Raw genomic sequence first — 23,266 nt, 5'->3', positions numbered from 1 at the left:
GTTTATACACCAACCCCATTATCACTGGATTCTCATTACATCTGTGTGGATCAAGCAGGACAACTCATTTCTCGCTTCATATTCTTTTTCAGTTCCTGTATCTTGTATATTGCCCTGTGCCCAGCTTAAAACAGATGCTACATAAATATCTGTTGAATGAGTGAACAAATGGATGGTGAATAAACAGAGTTGCCTGATTGTGCATTGTGCAATCTTTAACTTAAATTTGGTCTCTGTTTGTTTTTGTGTAATGGTGATAGAGATATCCTGGCTTGGGGCAACATGGAATAGCTGAACACCTGTGGTAGATGGGCGTTAATGTGGCCGTGCCTGTTTTCTCTGTCTTTCTTAGTAACAGAACCTCCATCTTTAGCTGGACAATGGATAGCTGGAATGAAGACATTTCCCAGACTTCCTTCCAGCAAAGTGTGGCCATGTTCTGCCCATTGAAATTTAAGTGGTGGTGTTGTATGGTTAATGTCCTTAAAAAGACAGCTGGAACAAACCCCTTGTTGCTTCTCTCACTCCTCCATAGGGTTGGAATGCAGACATGAGGGCTAGAGCCCAACAGCTATTTTAGACTATGAGGCAGGAAGTTAAGAAAGGTAGCACAACAAGAAAAAAAGCAGCTTGGGCCTCCTCTGATTATTAAACCACCATATCATACTGGATTGCTTGTCTCTGGACTTATTTCAGGAGAGACAGACATGAACTTCTAGTTTTCTTAAACTAATATTTTGGGTGTTTCATCACATGAAACCAGACCTAATTCTAAGGAATTCAGTATGGTTTTTAAAGACCTGGAGTTTTGCTTATGGGTACTAGCAGCTGATACAGGTTAAAACACCTTAGAGATAAAACACCCAGAAGGTAGTGGCCATAGAACAAATGGCCCACACTCTGCTGATTAAGAAACAAAAATTGTGATTGATTTCAAAGAAATTAGTTTGGACCTTCAATGGAACAGACATGGTTGACATTCTATTTTCTGAAATAAACATATTAAAGAATAAAAAAAATTCTATAAGCCTGAGACCAACCTAGAACTGATAGATAAACTTGTAGATCAATTTATAGGGGACATGTCAGGATGAGAATAAGCATGAAGCACCCAGCACAGTGCTCAGTGCGATGCAGTCACGTGGCAAATGTCAGTTTTCCGTATTCCAGTCTCTTGCATCTTCAGCATCTGTAGCTTTGCAGAGTGAGCAGAAACCAGGGCCAGCAGGGCTTATCCCATAACTCTAAGGAGTTTGGATGCTATACTGAAGCCAGTAGAGAGGGAGTTAACATTTCATTTCAGATGTGCCTATTAGAAGAATCCCCTGGATTTTCTCTGTGGGGAAAAAGATTTGCTAGTGAGTAGGAGGCAAGAGGCCAGGAAACTAGTGATGCAGCTGTTGCAGGGATCTAGGAGGAAGAGGATAGGGCCTTGGACTTGGGCAGTGGATGTGGGGAGGCAGAGGAGAATTTGGATGAGAGGGACATAGAGGTGGAGTCCACAGCATCGAGATGCTGATTATTTGGAGGTTGACCTAGAAGGGCGCTGGAGCAGTCAAGTGGGAGAGGAAATCATGGTGAGTCCCCAGGTTTTCAACTTGAGCTGGATCAGTTGGTGGCATGTTCTCTGTGACAGGGTGGGAGAGAAGTATTTGAGTGAGAAGTATTTGGGTGAGACAAAGCTGTGTGTCAGACTCTTTGAGTCTGATGTGCCTTGTGAAACATCCAAAGCAAAGAAGCACAGTAGACAGTTGGCTCTATGGGTGAGAGCCTTAAGAGAGGCCTGCACCCAGCTTGTAGGATAGATCAGAAAGCGAGGCTGACATAACAGTTATGAAGGAAATCTCCAAACTGCTTTCCACAGTGGCTGAGCTAATTTGCATTCCCACCAATGGTGCATAAGCATTCCCTTTTCTCTGCAGCCTGGCCAACATCTGTTCTTTGACTTTTGAATACTGGCCATTCTGATGGGTGTGAGATGGTATTTCATTGTGGTTTTGATTTGTATTTCTCTGATGATGAGTGATATTGAGCACTTTTTCATGTTTGTTGGCCATTTATATGTGTTATTGTGAGAAGTGTCTGTGCATGTTTTGTGCCCACATTTTAATGGGGTTATTTGGTTTTTGCTTGTTAAATTATTTAAGTTTCTTATATATTCTTGATATTAGAGTTTTTTTGGATGCATAGTTCGTGAATATTTTTTCCCATTCTGTAGGTTGTCTGTTTTTTCTGTTGATAGTTTTGACCCAGCAATCTCATTACTGGGTATATATACAAAAGAAAATAAATCATTCTACCAAAAAGACCTGCACTCATATGTTCATTGCAGCACTATTCACAATAACAAAACCAGAATCAACCAAGGTGCCCATCAACAGTGGACTGGATAAAGAAAATGTGGTATGTATACATCATGGAATACTATGCAGCCATGAAAAAGAATGAAATCATGTTCTTTGCAGCAACGTGGATACAGCTGGAGGCCATTATCCTAAGTGAATTAACATAGGAACAGAAAATCAAAAATAGCATGTTCTCACTTATAAATGGGACCTAAACACTGAGTACTCATGGACTTAAAGATGGTAACAGTAGACACTGGGCACTACTAGAGGTGGGAGGGAGGGAGGAGGCAAGGGTCGAAAAACCAACTGTTGAGTACTATGCTTTGCTATTTGGGTGATGGGATCATTTGTATCCTAAACCTCAGCATCATGCAGTATACCCAGGTAACAAACCTGCACATGTACCCACTGAATCTAAAATAAAAGTTAAAATTATTAAAAACAAAAAGAAACGTGGGGAGGGGGTGTGGATATATACAGTCTTTAATTAATTCTTTTTTTTTTTTTTTTTGAGACAGAGTCTCACTCTGTTGCCCAGGCTGGAGTGCAGTGGCTCGATCTCAGTTCAGTGCAACCTTCGCCTCCTGGGTTCAAGTGATTCCCCTGCCTCAGCCTCCTGAGTAGCTAGAACAACAGGTGTGCGCCACCATGCCCAGCTAATTTTTGTATTCTTAGTAGAGATGGGGTTTCACCATGTTGGCCAGGCCAGGATTGTCTCAAACTCCTGACCTCAAGCCTCGGCCTCCCAAAGGGCTAGGATTGCAGGCATGCACCACTGTGCCCAGGCCTACCCTTTAATTAAAAAAAAAAAAAAAATTCCACAATGCAAAAACAAAGTACCTATTGACCTGAGAGTCTTTCAGGAAGAAGATAGAAATGGAAGAAAATGTCAGTTATTTTCTTGGTGTGGGAGGTACGCTTTTTCATTCATTCATTCTGACAACACGTATTTATTACATTCTCACTATGTTCTAGGCACTATGCGTTGAGCACATGACAATGAACACAAGAGACAAAAAATCCCTGCCTTCATGGAGCTCACAGGGCAATGGACACTGTGGGAAAACCGAATGAGACATCTCAGTCTTGAGAGGATTGCTATGCTTGATGGCTCTAATTTAATCTATAGGGCTTGCAAAGGCACAAGAGGGTTGCTCATTCAGTTTGGGAAGATCTGCACCCTCAGAGAGGGCTTTTATTCAGCTAATAAACATTTTTAAGACCCTCCCCTATGCTTTAGGCACCATCTTGGACCAATGATGCTTGAGCATAGGGAGAAAATATTAGAGCTTCTATGTATATATTTAATTCAATCTTTAAAAATTTCTACTATTGAGTATGTTTCATACTGTGTGAGGAGTATTACTAAGTAGTGCATGTATATAATTTAAACATACACTTAAAATATATACAATTTAAAAATATAATTAAAATATATATCCACATACTGTTTTAGGAGGTAGAGTAAGCAAAAATATTTTGCTCACAGGGATGAATGATCAAGAAACTTTTTATAACTGCGGTTGGGGGTCAGCAAAGGTTTTCTTAAAAGGCTGGATAGTAAATACTTTAGGCTCTGTCAGCCATGAGGTCTTTGTTGCAACTACTTAACTCCATCATTGTAGTATGGAAGCAGTCATAGTCTATGTAAATGAATGAACATGCTTGTGTTCCAGTAAAACTTTATTTGCACAGACTGGCACTGGATCGGATTGGCCTGCTGGTTGTAGTTTGCCAACCCCTGGTCTAAGTAATTACATGAGTAGTAACAATAGAGTGTAATAAATAAGGCAAGTAAAGAGTGCTATGAAGCATAGATCATTTTTGTTAGGAGGATGGTCAGACAGGAGTCACCTGAGGGAGTGATATTTACTGAGATCTGGGAGGTGAGCCAGTGCTACCTTGACAAAAAGGAGTTGTAGGAGTGTTCCAGTCCTACGGGAGTGAGAACACATACCCCAGAGGAGCTGGACGTGGCCTGTGCCTTGAACTGTAAGGTGCTGGGGGCTCCAACAGCAAATGGGGACAGATAGCCCTGGACTTAGGAGCCATTTGCAAATACCAGGCCTGATGGAGAAATGATGTTCAGAAGTCTTGAGGCCAAGAGTGCTTCTCTGGAACTGCGTTTGCCTCTCAAGACAGAATCCAGGGGAGGGCATCAATGAAGAGAGAAGTGGGATGGGTGGCTTTTGGCTGGGGCTGTTTTCTCCCTCTCATCAACACCCTCCAGCAGGATGCAGCCACAGCAGCTGCTGGCCAGCTCACTGCTGGACAGTAGGGCTGTCAGTTTCTGATGGATCAAGGGTGCCGGAGGGATGCTGTCATTCTTGGTCTCTGGGGTTGAGCTCCTATGCGCCTCCTCACCAGAGGCCCCTGATGAGGGGGCAGGTCACTTCCATCAGTCCTGAGGCCTCCCTCTATTTTGATGATGGAAATAAACCCTGCCCTTATATTGCTATCTTTTTGCAGCTTGCAGGCAGAATAAAATGTAGAATCTGCCCATCCCCCTTTTCCTTAGCAACTCCTCCACCCCAACTGTTTTATACAGTCAAGATTTTATTCAGAAATGTAGAAACCTCTGGTTGAGTTTTTTCACTTTGTTTTAACCTATTTGTTCTAGGCCTGGGGGAGAAGAGAAATGGACTGTTATTTTAGAAACCCATGTCTAGCGTCCCTCCTCTGTCAATCAGGAACCTGTAGCTCTCTCTGATAATAATAGTATCTTGTGTATGTGTGGTGTGGTTAATAGCAAGTTTGCTTTCAATCCACTTCCTGTACTTTCCATGCTGTGCTGTTCTTTATCACAGGGAGCTATGTTTCCCAGGCTCCTGTAAAGGGTTGGCCAATGGGAGAAGTGCTGGAGGGTGGGGGAAGCGGAGAAATCAGGTCATTTCTACCCTTCTCTCTGTTTCTGGGGGCATTATCAGCAGCTGCTGTCTTTTCTCCCTGTGTTTATCTCCTTTCAGATAGCCCTTTCTTCCATTATCTCAACTGTGTGGGCAGCCCCTTCCAGGGCTGTAGCACCTACTGGATACCCCAGCTCCTGGCTCTGGCAAAATCACCTTCTCTTGTTGTCCCTCCAGCCAAAGGGGAATCCATATTCTCCATCCTTTGGTTTGCTTCAGGCTTTCCTCTTGGCTTATCAGCCCTTCCATGATCTAGGTAGTCAACTCCCTGTATTAAACTCCTTCTGTTCAAAAGACCTTTAGTGATTTCTCTATTCTCCCTGGATCCTGAAAATTACATGCAGCATCTCACAGTTAAAAGGTGCTGTTGTTTTTCCATGATCTCATTTCAATTTTGACATGCACGACCTCAGGAAGGACATCAAGGCTGGTGCTATTACACCATTACACCATGATATAAAAAAGATAAATGGTTAAACATATTGCCTGAAGCCCTGGATTAAGGCAGCATGACTCCATGGAGCCAGGCACACCTTTGGATCCCAGCTTCATTGTATCTGTAAGGCCTCTAGTAACTCATTTCATTTTTCAGCTTTTTAAATCTCTAAATTGGTAATAAGAATACAGGTATCATGATGTTCTATAAGACACTTAGCACACTGTCTGATATGTAGTAGAAACTCAACAAATATTGGTAATTACAGTAGAACCTCTCTTTACCATCCTCTGCTCAATGAAGAGTTGGCCCTCTCTATCCCCTCTGCAAGTAGACTAACTGCTGTGCAAAGCTTGTTGCACGCTTTGGTAAATATGCACCTCAAGATGAAAGAGAAATGTGCAGGTTCTCCTTCATCTTGAGGTGCGTATTTACCAAATGTCAACCTTCTTGGTTCCCAGACCTCTTTGACTCAATTATACTTGTTCTAAAAAAATAACCTAATGACATTTAAGCTCCAGGACCTCACGTGCACTGACCCCTCCCAGGGCCCTGGGAGGAGCTCTAGCAATGTGCTCAGGAGGTCATGTTATGTTAAAAAATTTTCTTTTAATTAATAAACTTTATTTGTAGAGTAGTTTTACATTCCCAAAAATGTTGATAGGAAGATACAGATATCCCACAACCCTGTCCCCACACTTGCACAGCCTTCCTTATCATCAACGTGCTCCCCACACGTGTTACAATTGAGGGACATACATGGACACATCACCTGAGTCCATAGTTTACATTAGGGTGTCACTCTTGATGTTGTCATCCTATAGGTTTGCACAGATGTATGATGACATGTATCCACCATTGTAGTATCATACACAATAGTTTCCCTACTCTAAAAACATTTCCTGTGCTCTGCCTGTTCATTCCTCTCTCCCTCTTAATCCCTGGAAACAACCGATCTTTTACTGTTTCCATAGTTTTGCTTTGTCCAGAGTGTCATATAGCTGGATTCATGCAGTACATAGCCTTTGCAGATTGGCTTCTTTCATATAGCAATATGCATTTAAGTTTCCACCATGTCTTTTCATGGCTAGATAACTCATTTCTTTTAGGGCTGAATCATATTCCACTGTCTGGATATACTATAGATTATCCACTTACCTCCTGAAGGTAAGTGGTTACTTCCAAGTCTGGGCAGTTATGAATAAAGCTGCCTACACATCCATGTCCAGGCTTTTGTGTGGATATAAGTTGTCAATACATTTGGGTAAACATCAAGGAGTATGATTTCTGGATTTTATTGTAAGAGTACGTTTAGCTTTTTTAAGAAATTGCCAAACTGTCTTCCAAAGTGGCTGCACCATTTTGCATTCTCACCAGCAATGAATGTGAGTTCTTATTGCTCCACATCCTCGTCAGCATTTGGTGTTGTCAGCGTTTTGGATTTTGACCATTCTAATAGGTGTTTAGTGGTATGCCACTGTTGTTTTATTTGCAGTTCCCTAACGACCTAGGATGTGAAACATCTTTTCACTTGCTTACTTGGCATCTGTGTATCTTCTTTGGCAAGGTGTCTCTTCAGGTCTTTTCCCCATTTTTTTTAATCAGGTTGTTCATTTCCTTGTGGTTGAGTTTTAAGAGTTCTTCATATATTTTGGATAAAGTCCATTATCGGATATATCTCATGATATTTTTCAACATTTTTCAAAATAAAATATTTAAATTGTATTGGTTAAAACAAGTCTCTTTTCACTCCTCCCAAATGTCAGGGGCCACTAGAATGACTGTTAAAATAAAGCTGATTTAGGAATATATTTAGACTGGCTTTAGTGAGATATATTTGTGTGAGTTAAGGTCATTTCTATGTTCAGTTGTTTCTAGCCATCCCAATGTAGGAATGGGTTCTAGAACTGTTCCTCCTCTTACTATGCCTGCTTACTGATGTTGTGATATTCAGGTGCAGAGTCAGAGAACATGTCACAATATGAATATGTTCCGTGTTGCCTGGCACCAGAGGTATGTGTGTTGTGGAAGAGAAACTCTGAACTGTAGAGAGTCAGAATGCTCAGTCATCAAACCCACAAAGCTGTAAGAGGATTCCATTAGAATGACAACTTGTCAAAATAGAAGTTCCTTTCTAGCAGAAATTTGCTTGTAAGTACAGCTTTACCAGGTGTACATACCCCATATTCCTTTTTTTATTGAATGGGAATCATGTAAAATAGAATTTATCCATTTCTGTGGGTCCTGGGTACACCCTGAAGCAGTATACCAATGGTGATTATTTCTGTACATGAACTTGTATATTGTATGTATTTCAAATATAAAAACAATGTAATCAACTATGCTTAAGAAAATACTGAATTATTCTACTCTTCCTCTAGAACGTATTATTCCCAAATTATTGTGTAAAGAAGAAATGATTAAGAGTTTGTAGCCAGAAGTTGTAGGATAAAAAATATTTTAGTGATATGAGAGGTAGTTAATTAATACAAATATTATGATCATCTTCTCTGGATTTTGTGATATTTGTAGTATTTTCATTTTTAAAAAAGCAGAAATTTGTGATTCATATTGTGACGTTTTCTCATTCTAAATAAGCATCTATGTTTTGTAGGTAATTTTATGTTTATAATTTTCTTTTCTTTTCCTCTGAAAGAGCTTCCAAATTGTATAAGCTTCAGATCCCACACAAGCTGAATCTACCGCTTCTTGTTATTGTAATTATGCAATTTAATAAAATTGCATATCAGTCAATAAAAATGACTGTGTAAAAGAAGAATTGCATTCATAAAAATGAAACTGCATGCTTCAGAACACCCCATTGGATTTGAATTGCTAAAAACACTTGCAGTTGAATTAGGTGTGGATGAGAAAACTTAAGAGATTAGGAGGAAAATAATCTTGATAATTTGGAAGGATTCTTCCTTTAGACTGCTTTGCAGCAACTTTTGTTTCCTACCTCAAAAAAGCCAAAACTGCAGCCTGCAGGTGAAGCTGTGGATGTGTTTTATAAAAATGGCAAAGTAGAACCCGGATATTTGCTAACTGACTTCTCGACAGAGTGCTTCAGACAGCCTCTACCAATAGTTGAGAAATGGCAGCTGAGAGAAAACCTAATTGTCTTTTTTTTTTTTTTCTGGTCCACCTACTCCACTTTACAGATGGGAAAACTGAGGCCCAGAGAAGCAAATTGTATTTCCTAGGGTCACACAGCCTAGGTCTCCAGACTGGATGTCCTTCTGTCTTTCTGCAGGTCTGGGTCAGTATCTGTAGCTGGGAGAGGCGGTGGGGGAAGGGAGAGGGCAGGCAGGACTTGGAGCCTTCCGCATGCCTAACTTGTTAGGGCGTTCATGATGTCACAATTAGGAAGGAAATGGAGAGGGGAGGCCTCGGAAACCCCCCAAAGGCCCTCTGATTGCGCCCTGCCGAAACCCTCGAGGAATTACTCCCTGGTCCTCTCACAGTGGCTGTGGTCTCAGCCTGAGATAAAAGGCCAGAAGCAGGAAGGTAAATCTGATGGAGCTTCCTCCACCAGCCCCACCCCTTCCCCAAATGTGCCCTCCTTCTCTTGGATATAGAACACAGTTAAAAAAAAAAAACAAAAACTGAGCCCAGTTGCCATGGCAACCACCTGTGGTCTGGATTTCTGGAATCACTAGCCAGAGAAGAATCAGGAAAATACAGTATGATTCTACTGGAAGACCCGCCACATTCCTGCTGTGCGGTGTCCTTGTTCACGAACAGCCTTACCCATCGGTGAGAACAGATAGGCAAGGGTGTGGGGCTATTGCACTCAGGACAGTGGAGGTCGGGGCTGGGTGAGGTATCCCAGGTGGAGAGAACAGGGATCCTTGGGTTGACTGAATTCTCTACTGCTCCCTTGTGAAGCTGACAGGCCCAGGTTCAAAGATCAGAGGGCAGCTGGCAGTCACCTCCTTCCTTCCTCCCCTGGGCATGAGGAGGCTGAACTGGTCTGCCTGGAAACCCACTGTTTCCTTTTTGGAGGCTCTGGCTGCAGCTACCTATATGGATTGGCATTCCAGCTGTCTCCCATAAAGCCTCCAGCTCTTTAAAATCCCCAGTTAAAGCCTAAGTTCCAATAAAAATTGCCAGGCTGGGTTTGGGGCAAGGTATCCGCATCTTCTACATAGGCCGAGGACGCTGTAATGAGCCTGACTAGGAGGCACAGTCCTGGGCTGCTTCCCCTCATTGTCTGTAACTAAGCACACATGAAAGCAAGCTGTAGATTAGCTGAGACCCAGAGCATCTGAAAGACACTCAAAGAGCCAAATCAACCACTAAAGGAGTTGCCAAGAGGAGGCAGGGAGGGGGTCTTTAATGGTCCATTTGCAAGAGATGAAATTTCTAAGCCTTAGGAACTTGGATACAGCATGGTGAAGTTGCATTTTAAAGGTTTCAGGAGAAAAGATAAAAAGTTAGAGGGTTAGAGGTGACTCTCTTCTGGCCGCTTCCCTGAAATGCATGCCAATTAGACAGAATTCCTTGCACGTCGTGAGTCCTTCAAAAAATATTTGTGAAATAAATTAATGAATGGGATATGGTTTTTCCTATCACACATTTCTGGAGCCAGTGGCCTGATTTGTTATATAATATGTGCTGCAGAGGGCAAGGCCAGGCAGGCACCACAATGGAAAGGGGCAATTCGGAGCAGAGACTCCCTTTCTGTGCTTCCAAACTTCTATTTTGCAGACTGTCCTATAGAGCAAGTCTTAAAAACTCCAAGACCTACACAGGCAAGATGGGGGTGTGTGATGGTTAATATTGAGTGTCAACTTGATTGGACTGAAGGATGCAAAGTATTTTTCCTGGGTGTGTCTGTGAGGGTGTTGCCAAAGGAGATTAACATTTGAATTAGTGGACTGGGAAAGGCAGACCCACCCTCAATCTGGGTGGGCACAATCTAATCAGCTGCCAGCGCGGCCGGAATAAAAAGCAGGCAGAAGAATGTGGAAAGACTAGACTGGTTTAGTCTTCTGGCCTGCATCTTTCTCCCATGCTGGATGCTTCCTGCCCTCGAACATCAGACTCCGAGTTCTTTAGCTTTGGGACTCGGACTGGCTTCCTTGATCCTCAGCTTGCAGATGGCCTATTGTGGGACTTCACCTTGTGATCGTGTGAGTTAATACTCCTTAATAAACTCCTCTTTATATACACATCTGTCCTATTAGTTCTGTCCCTCTAGAGAACCATAACACAGGGTGGTACATGAATAAGGTGGGCAGCGATGGGGGTGGAGGGGGCTCTGGTGGTCTGGAGAGCCCATGTCCCATCCACCAAAGGGGACAGCCATTGCCCAGCTCCAGCCAGTTGTGGCTATACAAGGTTTTAGGTCCAGTCACCAGATCGTCTGGCTTTTCAAGAACCTCCAGAACTCCAAATTTTTTTAAGTTGATATCTCCTACTTTAAAAATTACAGCAATGAATTCAAATTGCTAAAAGCACCATGTGGCCAAACCACATTCTGTTGAAGGACACATCGGGACCATGGGATGCCACTTAGTGAACTTGGATTTAATGTTTTGCTTCATCCACTCGTCAGTCACTGTTTGTTGGGGGAGATGCTCAACCTGAGTCACGAAAGGTGAGCCGGATTTGGCCAAGTAGGCAAAGGCTGGACAAGACCGGCATTCCAGGCAGGGGGCACAGCAGGTGCAAAGGTGTGGAGGGATGCAAAAGCACCACGCCCATGGGGAAATAGAAGGTCACTGGGCATGGCTGACACCAAAGGGGCAGTTTGGATGGATCTTGGGGTGGGGACAGGTGGGCGATATGACACGAGCCATCGGAAGGGTGACAACTCTAGTTTTGATGGGCATAGGGTCGTTGCTTGTAAAGAAACCACTTTACACTCAGTTGTCAATCAAGTTGATTTGACTTATGACTACAGTGAAGATTTGGAGTCTATCTAAACCATGAAGCTGGACAGGCCTTCCTTAACACCTGGTTCTGGAGCCGGGTGATCAAGGTTCAAATCCTGGCTCCCTAAACTGTAGCCGTGTGACCTAAACTACTTATCCTCTCTGTGCCTCAGTTTCCTTATCTGTAAAATGGAGATAATCACAGATTGGATTTGAGGATTGAGGGAGTTAACTCATCTAACAAACATAGGATGATGCTTGGTGCACGGTGAGCAATTGACAATTCCCCCCTCTTTCTATTATAACCTCTCTTTTCCTTCTTACGTAAAGGGGCCAGACACATTCCTTGCTGTCTGGCCCTGGCCTTGGCAAAACACGGTCTGTGAATCAGAGGTTTAAAAGCTCTTTTCCTGAGCTGAAGATTCTGATTTCGTGGCTGTGCACACAGGAAATAAAACCCCGTTCTTCTAAATGGACTGGGAGAAGTATGAAATTACGACTAAGTTGGTTTGGAGCTTTTGTGTGGGTCTTTCACGAAGAGACAACCATTAATCATGCACAATTACCCTGACCTTGGGTGAACTACAGTCTCTTGAACACAGAAGATTTCACTCCCGGGGGGTGTGGAGATGCAAAGATGTCTGCTCACCATCAGAGCACAGAGAACCAGCGCCTAAATGGCCCAAGGTCCAGCACGCTTGTTTCTTAGCCTTAGAGACTCCCCTCTTTCCAAGATCTGCTTTCACACTCAAATGCCCTTTCCAAGGAAGCATGCATAGTTAGGGAAAATAAAAGGCTTTGGAGAATAGGGTCAAATCTGTTTCTGCTATTTAATAGTTGTGTGTATGACTTTGGACAGGGGCTGTATCCTCTCTTGTCACCTCAGTGTTGCATGTTTAAATTGGGGTGAATAATGCCTATCTCATCAGTTCATTATGTGGACTAAGAGACATTAAAAGGGGTGCTGATGTGAACATCCCATTATGCAGTGGAGCTCAAAGCCTCAGGGAATTGAAGGCACTTGTGCATGGTTGGACCCCAAGTTATCTGGGGTCTGACATATAGTGTTTGCCCAACAGATGATTGCCTCAGCCTAAGAACTGGCCTCTCTAGGTGGCCCCACCCCAGCCAGGAACTGGGGGAGAAGCCTTCAGACTCCATCATGATAGAGGATGAGATTTTGATGTATATAGGTTTCCTCCCTCCTCTCTCCCTCTCTCAGATTCTTTCCTTCCCTCCCCGCTCCCCTTCCCCTCCCCTTCCCCTCCCCTTCCCCCTCCCCTCCCCCTTCCCTACCCCCCTCCCCTCTCCTTCCCCCTCCCCTCCCCCTTCCCTACCCCCCTCCCCTCTCCTTCCCTTCCCTTCCCTTCCCTTCCCTTCCTTCCCCTCCCCTTTCTCGCCTCCCTTTCTCACTTCTTCCCTTTCTCCTCCTTTCTCCTTCCTTTCCTTCTTCCTCCATCTCTTCCTTTCTCTTTCCTTTCCACTCTTCTTTCCATTCTTAAACTCTTAATGAGCATGTGGGACAAGCCAGGCATTGGGCCTAAACACAGGATAATGTAAGACTGTATCTTCCTTCATGTCTCACCACAGGATGACAAACGCAGCAGGCATTTAATATGTTGCCTGTCTTTTGTGCTGTGGAAATGATCATTAAACTGATTAATCCATCAAAACTCTTTCATGTTTCAACTTTAATTTTTTTAAAAACAAGACCAAACCAAGCATTTCCCCTCAGCTAAAATATTTTACATGTGACCACAGTAGAAAATTGGTCCCTGCAGAAAAGTACTGAGAAGAATATAATAATTAATACTACTGCCACTAAATTTAACCACTGTCCACATGATGCTGAATTTCCTTCCAGTCTCTTTCTTCTGCAAGACGTATATTTATTTTGTGTAAGTAAACTCCTTCTGAGTGTATATATTTGTGCATTCTGCTTTCATAACAAGTGTATTTTTCCATTAAGCAAGTGCAGTGTCTCCATTAGTCATTTATTTCTTCATTCACTCAATCAGCATATACTTTTGGAGCACCTACTGTGTAATTTTCCTAGATGCTGGGGACACAGAAGTGAGTGGTATGAACCCAAATACCTGCCCTTTCAGATCTTACTTTCTAGTTCAGAGAAATAGTACACAAAACAAATGCATAAAATATATAGGTGTGAGATGGTAATACTAGATGTGATGAAGAAAAATAAAGGAGGAAAGAGTGCCTCTGTGTGTGTGTGTGTGTGTGTGTGTGTGTATGTGTATGTGTTCAAATTTTAAACAGGGTAGTTGGAGAAGGCCTTAATGAGAAAATGGCACCTGGGCCTAGAACTGAAGGAGGTGAGGGAGTCAGCAAAAAGAACATCCAGGCAGAGGGAACCACCGTGCAAATGCCCCGGGGTGAGTGTGTGCGGGTGCATTTGAGGCACCTCATGGAGGCCACAGCGGCTAGAAGAGAGTGGCTGGGGTTGGGGAGAGTGGTAGGAGTTGGTGTCAGAAAGATAGCAGGGAGCAGATTTTTGAGGGCTTGTGAGACCCTGTGAGCTAGGGTGAGGACTGTGACTTTCATTAAGAGTACGATGAGAAGCTGTCAGAAAGTTTTGAAAGCATAAGCATCATGTGAATTGATCTGTGATTTTAAAACCGATCTCTAGCTGTTGTGTTTATTACAGGCTGTGATGATTAATATTAGGTGTCAACTTGATTGGATTGAAGGATGCCTAGATAGCTGGTAAAAGTATTGTTTCTGGGTGTGTCTGTAAGGGTGCTGCCAGAGGAAATTGACATTTGAGTCAGTGGAGTTGGCGAGGAAGACCCATCCTCAGCGTGGGTGAGCACCATCCAATCGGCTGTGAGTGCAGCTGGAACAAAGCAGGCAAAAGAAGGTGGGATGACCTTGCTTGCTAAGTGTTCTGGCTTTCATCTTTCTCCCAAGCTGGATGCTTCCTTCCGCTCTTCCTGCCCTTGGACATCAGACTCCAGGTTCTTCAGCCTTTGGACTCTTGGATTTATATCAGTGATTTGCCAGGGTGCTCTTGGGCCTTTGGCCATAGACTGAAGTCTGCACTGTTGGCTTTTCTATTTTTGAGGCTTTTGGACTCAGACTGAGCTACTACTGGCTTATTTCTTCCCCAGTTTACAGAGAGTCTATCATGGGACTTTGCCTTGTGATGGTGTGGGTTAATTCTCCCTAATAAACTCTGTCTTATATATACATAGATCCTATTAGTTATGTCCTTCTGGAGAACCCTGACTAATACATAGGCTGTAGGAGACATAGATAGAAGCCAGGAGTTCAGATGGAAACAAGCCAGATGAGAGTTGACAATCACCAGTTCTTAGTATGACCTTCGTTGTTAATGAAGGCATGATATTCTGCCATGTGGCTGTGTTATAATTTACCTAGTCATTTTTCTGAATTGGACATGTGATTATTTCCAATTTGTATTCCTGTCCCACCCTTACTTATGAACCCACCTGAATAATTTTCTTCAGTTCCATTCCCAACTGAAATATCATATTCTCTTTGACCCTATTAGGAAAGACTGTGTGAATTGAACAGTGCTTAGAAACAGGGCAGAGGCCTTTCTTCCTGGTGGTGTGGATAGGCTCTTTCCTGGATAAATTAGGCTACACTGACAGTCATCTCATTGTGAATCCCTTTTGCAGATTTGGGGATCTGTAGGGATGCTGTTGGTGCCTTACCTGATCCCCTGGGATCCTCTTTGGCAACAAGTCTTTGCATCTCCCAGCTGTTGTGTAGGGTGCTGCTAACTGCTCATACCTCCAACCCTTCTTCAGAGAATTGCTTTGGAGCAACTGGAGCCACTTTGCCTGCAGGAAACTGAGAGTTTTACATTCCCTTCCATGGCAGCCCATAGTCAGTGACTGGCTTATGCTGGGGTACAAAAGTCAAGTCTCCTCATCTCAAGGTGTGCAGTGCCATTAACACCCCAGGGCTCCCGGTCAGATCAGGATGAGGCTAGACTTCACCTGAAACCACATCATTGCCTGACTTCTTCCACTTTTCTATCTTGTTTCTTCCATACCAATATACGTTTCTCTTAAGGGCACTCAATAAATCACTGGCACCTAATCCTTGTCCCAGGCTCTGCTTCTAGGGCATCTGGCCTAACCTAAGACAAGGCCATTTGTCCTATGTATAATCAGTCAACACAGACATAGACACACTACCTATTGTTTTCTTTATTTACTTGCCTTGATGCCAATGTGCTCTGTTATGTCATTGATTCATGCATTGATTTTCAATTTAAACAGCACCCAGAAGTATAATGATACCCTTCCTAAATGCATAGTGTGTGTTTCAGCATCAGAAAATGTGGGTTTGAGTCCTGGCTTCCCTATTTTGCTAACTATACACCCTGGGCAGTTCCATGGCCTCTTTGAGCCTCAGTTTTCTCAGCTGTGAAATGGAAGCAATAGTAATGCTATCTCAAGTCAGGCACATGAAAAGCACTTTGCTTCTGAGAACAGTTATGATTCACCATAAATATGACAGTTAAAGATGATAATTGGGAAGTATTGATCTGGATTTTCATCAGATTTCTGAGATACGGTTTTACATGGATGCTTGGCCCTTTTAATTTCATACATGAAAAATCTCTCTCCAATTCATAAATTTCACCAAAAATTTAGGCTCAGGGCCACCTTTATTCAAGGGTTTCAGGTACAACATTACCACCAGGTGGTAGTGTGGTTATATGTCCTAAGCAAAGCAATTTGTCCCTCATCTTCCAAAACTACTACAAAGGTTTTGTGATATATTCCATTCTATGTACTCCTACTCTCTGTAAAAGCACAATAAAGTCATGCAGAATTCTCCAATGCAAGTTGTACACTTGCCAAGGTATTTTTAAAAATTCATTTGCAGGCTGACTAAGTAAAACTGTTTGAACAACTGCAACCAGACTCTCTTGGAGCAAAACCAATAAAAATATCAACCAGGTGATAAATTATGGAATGTATAGATTGGGAGGAAGTTTCCCTAGATGAGTTTTGAAGAAGGTTTATCACAGGAAGTGGATGAAACCCAGGATGTTGTTTCCATACAAAGGCCGGCATGTGCCACTTGTCATACTTAAAATTCCATTCCATGCAGAATTTGGCCTACAGTAGGTGCTCAACAAATGTTAATAGAATCAATCAGTTCATCAATCAATCGGCCCACACATGCATGAATAAATGATTAAGGACTGTAATGGCAGAATGTATTTTATCTGTAGGATAAGCATTGAGAAACTCATCTGATATAGGCATGTGCTTTAGTTTTTGGGGAAAATGAACTAGATTGAACAAGCAATGTAAATAGGGTTGAGGTGTCAATTATCTGTGAACTTCCTTTTTAAGCTGAGACCTTGAGGAAGGAAATTGTTTGGAAAACTCTGCTGTAGCTGTTAGGAACTTCCTGGGCCCTGAAGAAAACCAGTCTTGACTCCACGGTGTGAAAGAAGGGAGGAAATCTTGAAGCTCTGATTTTCTTTCCCCCAAGATACCAATTTCCCTTGGCCAGTCCTCATTCTCCATTCAATGATCTAACCCAGGCAGACTCGCAGCCCTCCTTCTAATTCCCTGTAGCAAATCTGAGACCAGGACAGGATGTCAAATAGCATCTCCCTAAAAGCTCTGGGATGGCACAAGGGAAATAAACTGAGAGGACATTGAGAAGAAATAGATGATTTGTCCCACTAGCTAAGTTACATTCCTCTTTGGCTTGAAGCGTCTTTAGGGTGTCTTTCTGCCTATTTCCTGGCTATTGATGAAGCAGAAGCCAACATTTTCCAACAAGCTGGAGGTATTCCTGATGACATCTAGGCTGCTTGAAGTTGAGATACGGAAGAACTGGGCCTAAGGAAAGGAAGGACTTTTCCCTCTTGTGTTTGTGTTAGCTAAAAATGCAAATGACTGCAAATCATGGAAAACCTAATGACAGAGGCTTAAACCACCCACATATCAGAAGTCCTTATGAGTACGCAGTAGATTGTTGGCATTGGCTCAGTAAGCCAATAGCATTCTTTTGAGAACTCCTGGGATTCTCTTGGGCTCTCCCTCATGGCCACAAGATGGTTACTTCCTGCATTGCCAGAGGGGAAAGAAGAAAAGAGAAAATGGGAAGGTCCAGGTTAAGGCTGTCTCTTTTTACCAAATTATAATGTTCCCAAAATTCTCCCTTGTGGGCTTTCATTTCTGTTTCCTGAACAGGACTAGTCCCATAGCTGCAAGGGAGGCTGACCATGTTCAGCTTTCTAGCCTCTACAGCAGATGGTAGCCAGGGAGAAGGGAAGAGGAATAACTCTTGGGTCTCTAGTCAGTAGTGTCGGCCCAGTTTCTACAGCCTGCTTTCCAAGTTCCTATTTCTTACCTGGGGACCTGCATCTTACCTGATAATTCACATCTGGAATGCCCACATATATGAGAAGACACCATTCCCTTTCTGCCACAAGAAGCACCATAACAATCAGACCCAGATCTGTCCATGCGAGAGATACCCAAAGACGACAGCTAACATCTGCTAAAGACTTACTTGCCAGGCACTGTGCTAGGTATATCACACTGAACTTTTTAAAACCCTAAAAATAACTTTGAAATCACTCCATTTTACACATGAAGAAACCAAGGCCCAGAGTTGTTGAGGGACTTGTCTGACTAAAAAGAGACATATTTTGGATTTGAACTAAGGCAGTGTCATGGTCTTAGCCATGATCTTAGCTGCAATAGGCATGTACTCAGCTGAGTTCATTCAAGGCTGTCTTCTCTGCTATCGCAGCAACCAGTGACCATTTTCCTTCTTAGTCACAGACATGCCTGGGGTCCCTGCACCCACCCTGCTTTCAGGATCTGTTGATGCTATTCTTCTAGGCCGGCAGTAAAATGACATTTATGAGGATTTTTCCCTTTGAAGTGGGAGTGTTTGCGCATTTCACTTTAAAGCAAGGGAAAAAACAAGAGCTCAAGCAGATAAATAACTGCAGCCTTGGCGAAAGAGCATGACGCCTACGGATGCAGTCACTACTCATATCAGGTCATCTTAGACGGAAAGATCTTTATTCGTCTCTCTCAGCTGACTCTTTTTATGAACTGCTTGCCCCCACTTCCATCTCCTGTACTTATAAACAAACTGCCTACTTTTGATTCTTTTTTAGTTCTTCTCCTCTGTAAATGTTTCTTTCTTTTGCCCTGTATGTTTCTTTGGGGTGAAGGGACATGTTTCACAATTCTCAGGTTACAGTATTTGCCCCGAAGATTTGGAATGAGATAGAATTTTGGAATATTGGTGTTGCCACTTACTAGCTGTTTGACATTGCGGGGGTGGCAACTTCTCGGAATCTCAGTTTCCTCCTCTATAAATTGGGCATGATAATATCTACCTCCAGGATTGTTGGGGGAGTCACTCTAGAATGGTAAATTTCCTGAGGAAAGGAATGTGCTATTTCTACCTTTTCTAGGCTAACTGCAGAATCTCATTGGCCCTCCCTCAAATTTTGATATGTTCACTTATGTGTTATACGTTACAATATGCTATCCTATCCTATACATCCATTCTCCATCCAGCACCCATTCATCCATCATCCATCATCCATCCATCCTTTATCCATCCGTCTGTCCATCCATCCATCCATCCATCCATCCATCCATATCTATGCAACTATAGGTGATGTGTCTTCAGCATATACCACTGACTTCTTCTACTGCTGTCACCTGGGAAACTCACGCCATTTTCCCCCTGGATTATTCCAGCAGCCTCCTAACTAGCCTTTCTGCTCTCACCTGTGTAGCCCTAAAGTTCTATTTTCAACACAGAGGCCAGATTTATTTTGTTAAAATATAAAATTGTGTCACTTTTTGCTCCAAACCCCCTAATGATTCCCATCTCACTCACTGTAAAAGCCTAGTTTTTATTATGGCCTGCCATCACCTCTGACCCCATCTCATACGTCTCTCTCTCTCTGTTCCAGCCACATGGGCACCCTTGTTGCCCCTTGAATCCTCCAGGCATGGTCCTGCCTTGGGGACTTTGCACCTGCTGTTCTTTCTGTCTGGAATGCTCTTTCATCAGATATTCTTGTAGAGTCCTTACTCCCTCAGGGCTTTGCACAAATATCCTCTTCTCAGTGAGATCTTCTCTGATGGTCCGATTTAATATTCCCACCCCTTTTCTACCCCCACAACTCATAAGCCTCTTCTTTTTCCTCTGTATTTTCTCTTTAGCATTTATTACCATTTAACATACTATATACTGTATTTATCGTCTCTCTCTTCCACCATCATATAAACTTTGTGATGGCAGAGACATTTGTCTGGTTCTTTGCTACATTCCTTTACTTACATTCCTATTACCTAGAAAATGCTTGGCATAAAGTAGGTCCTCAGAAAATGTGTTGAATAAGTGTGTGTGTGTGTGAGACACACCCACCATCATGTAATATTGGAAGAAAGAACCTTACCCAAAAGAAGTTTTATAATATATATGAAAAGTCTTTACAGTATGTGTCCACTTAGAGACAGGAATATTAGTTTCCCAAATGTTTTCTAAGAAAATCTTCATGGATGTGTCTAAGAGCCAATTTAGCTCTAAAGATGTTCATTCATGCATTATTTATGATTAAAAAATGAAAACAACTAAAATGTCTGAATAGGGGAATAATTAAATAAATTAAAGTGTTCTATATGCAGGCATTTGTGAAATGCTGTAGTGCTAATCGACACAGAGTGTCCATGTCAGGTTAGAAAGCTCATGAATGCATGAAAAGATACTGCTATGGTTTGAATGTCTTCTCCAAAACTCATGCTGAAGTGTAATTGCCAAGGTAATGGTTTGGGAGGTAGGGACTTTAAGAGATGATTAGGTCATAAGGACTCCACCCCTGTGAATGAGTTAATACTGTTATCACTGGAGTGCATTAGTTATCAAGTGAGTGGGCTCCTGGTAAAATAATAATCTGGTCTCCATTTGCTCTCTCTCTGTCAAGCACACAATCCCTTGCCATGTGATGTCCTCCACCATGTTATGATGCAGCAAGAAGTCCCCACTGGATGTGCCCCTTGATTTGGGATTTTCCAGCCTCCAGAACTTTGACTCAAATAAACATTTCTTGTTTATAAGTTACCCAATCTCGGGTACCTAGAAGACAAGACAACAAAATATTAGCAGTACTCTATCTTGGGGAACAAGTGTAATTTTTATCTATCTTTGTTGTCTTGTATGTTTTCTTTTTTTCTTTTTTTTTTTTTTTTTGAGACGGAGTCTCGCTCTGTCACCCAGGCTGGAGTGCGGTGGCATGATCTCGGCTCACTGCAAGCTCCACCTCCGGGGTTCATGCCATTCTTCTGTCTCAGACTCCCAAGTAGTTGGGACTACAGGTGCCCACCACCATGCCCGGCTAATTTTTTGTATTTTTTTTTTTTTAGTAGAGATGGGGTTTCACTGTGTTAGCCAGGATGGTCTCGATCTCCTGACCTTGTGATGTGCCTGCCTCGGCCTCCCAAAGTGCTGGGATTACAGGCGGGAGCCACCATGCCCAGCTGTCTTGTACATTTTCAGTAATAAACTCTAATAGGTTTTGTAACTTAAAAAATAAAGATTTTTGAAAGAAAGTTGAATAGCATCATTTCAAAAAGTGATCTCAGGTGAATTAGGACCAAACTAGCTCTATCAAGCTTAGAAAGCTGATTGTAATAAACAGTGAAGGCCAAAGGATTTGCATTGTACAAGCTTCCCACCCTACCTATTAATGCCATGTTTATTCTTCCTGCTTGTTGATATCTGTATCTGCAGAGGCTTAAATGAAGTTGATAGTCAAAGTAATTTATGTAGTTTGCTCAGTCAGACACATCAACTCTGGGGAGAAAGAAAAGACACATTATGCTTGTCTGATTGTAAATAACTCAGGTTGGGGGTTTCCATGGATATAGTTTATCCCATGGCCATTCCTATCTTCTTCCTTAGGCCACTGCAGGCTTCAAGGAGACCCTGAGGTAGTAAATGGTGGCTAAAACCAATACTGCTGTTTACCCTTTTAAGTATTTTGAGTTCCTAACAGCTTCCTTTTTTAACTCCTTAGAGAGGAGATAGGGGTGGTGTGGAGTAAAGGTCAACAAACTTTTTCTGTGAAGGATCAGATAGCAAATATTTCAAGCTTTGCAGGTCATAAGATCTTTGTCACAACTACTCAGCTTTGTGACTGTGGTGTGAAGGCCGCCATAGATGATATGTAAGTAAATGGTCATGGCTGAGTGCCAATCAAATTTTATCTATGGACACCCAAACTTGAATTTCCTATAATTTTTACATATCACAAAATACTCTTCTTCTTTTGAACTCCTCCCACCATTTAAAAATGTAAAACCAATCTTAGATTGTGGGCATATGAAAGTAAGTGGTGGACTGGACTTGGCCTCTCAGGCTGGAGTTTACTGACCTCTGGTGTAAGGAATGGAATGGAGATTTATACTACTGAAATTACTATTATTTTTAATGATGTGGAAAGAGTGCTTTTTTTAGTTAAAATAAATGAGTATACACTTTTATAACACAGGGTACCAGATGTCATGAAAATGCATATTTTTCTGATGCACAATATGTAATTTTTAAACTGGCTCAGATATTGTGTCAGATCAATTGATAACTGCAATATATAAAACATATGAAACTAATTCCAGGAAATACCTGATATTTATGTCCTTGGGTCTGAATTTCTGAGCTGTCTGTGTGTAGGGATGGAATTTGGTTTATTCAAAGAGTAGCAGGTTATATATCTTGATGGTTACATTAGCTCAATATTTTGTTTCCTTTCTGGAGCAGGTAAGCCTTACAGACTGTTTTAGTTTGCAGCAATTACATTTGCTTATCGCTATGAAACAGAATTTCATTTGAAGCCAGTTATTAATGTCTAAAATGCGCTTCCAGGAAATAATTTTGAACATTTTATTTATTAAAAAGAACTCAATGTTTGTTCAAAGGCATTGATGTAATTTACAAAGTTCGATATTAGATATTTTATGAGGCAATATAAAAATGCCATTTTGCAAGGCCCCATTGCTTAATTGTACTGTGGCACATTCAATGTCAGTATAAGGTGCTATTTTGTATTCTGCTTTTATGGCACTAATTAGTAAGTTTATTAAGAGAATTAGCAAACAAAAAACCTTCCACTCTTCCCAGCCCTGGATTCTTCTGATTTGCTGGTTTATTTTTATGAAACATCTTTAAAAGGTACATAAAAGAAGCCTCTTTACTTATACACCTTTTAGTGCCTCACCTTTATGGAAAAAGAAGAAATTTGGGAATTTGATTACATCTGGAAAATCTGGGACACATGATACTGTATCAGATCTTGCTATGCCTCACCAATATTCTCTTTGCACTTGTCAAGTACATGCCTATGGTGCCAATGCAAGCACCTGAGACTCTCCACCTGAGGGCTTTGTCTTGGACTCAGTGAAGGGCAGGGTAGAAATGCTGGGGAGTCAACACCCCAGGGGCAGACCTTTATCAACAGTGGACGGGTGTTAGAGAATAAATACTTGTCTTCTTCCCCACTTGGGGAACATACCTTTAAAGCATGTTCTATGCAGTCTTTCAGAGTTCTCCATAGGATTCAGTTTCCAGTTGGCCACTGTGGGAACCTGCTCCACAATGCAGTGTATCAGTTATCTACTTCTGCATAACATGTTATCCCAAAACTTA

General features: G+C 42.2%; 1 long non-coding RNA gene across 6 annotated transcripts in view; it reads left to right on the top strand.

The window, feature by feature from the left end:
* Positions 1-7,654: 7,654 nt before the first annotated feature.
* Positions 7,655-23,266, top strand: part of LOC129049233 (uncharacterized) — an 83,096-nt gene continuing 67,484 nt past the window's right edge. For 5 of the 6 annotated variants that reach the window (XR_010135832.1, XR_008512159.2, XR_010135833.1 and 2 more), the window contains exon 1: positions 7,699-7,841. This is a non-coding gene — a long non-coding RNA (uncharacterized LOC129049233). Of the gene's footprint in view, positions 7,842-8,851; positions 8,950-23,266 lie in introns of all 6 variants that reach the window. The other variant, XR_010135834.1, reaches the window with a different exon arrangement.

Source organism: Pongo abelii, chromosome 10, assembly GCF_028885655.2.
Source record: "Pongo abelii isolate AG06213 chromosome 10, NHGRI_mPonAbe1-v2.0_pri, whole genome shotgun sequence".
NCBI classification, from domain to species: Eukaryota; Metazoa; Chordata; class Mammalia; order Primates; family Hominidae; genus Pongo; species Pongo abelii.
The sequence above is the reverse complement of the archived record's forward strand: the minus strand, read 5'-3'. Positions and strand labels throughout refer to the sequence as shown.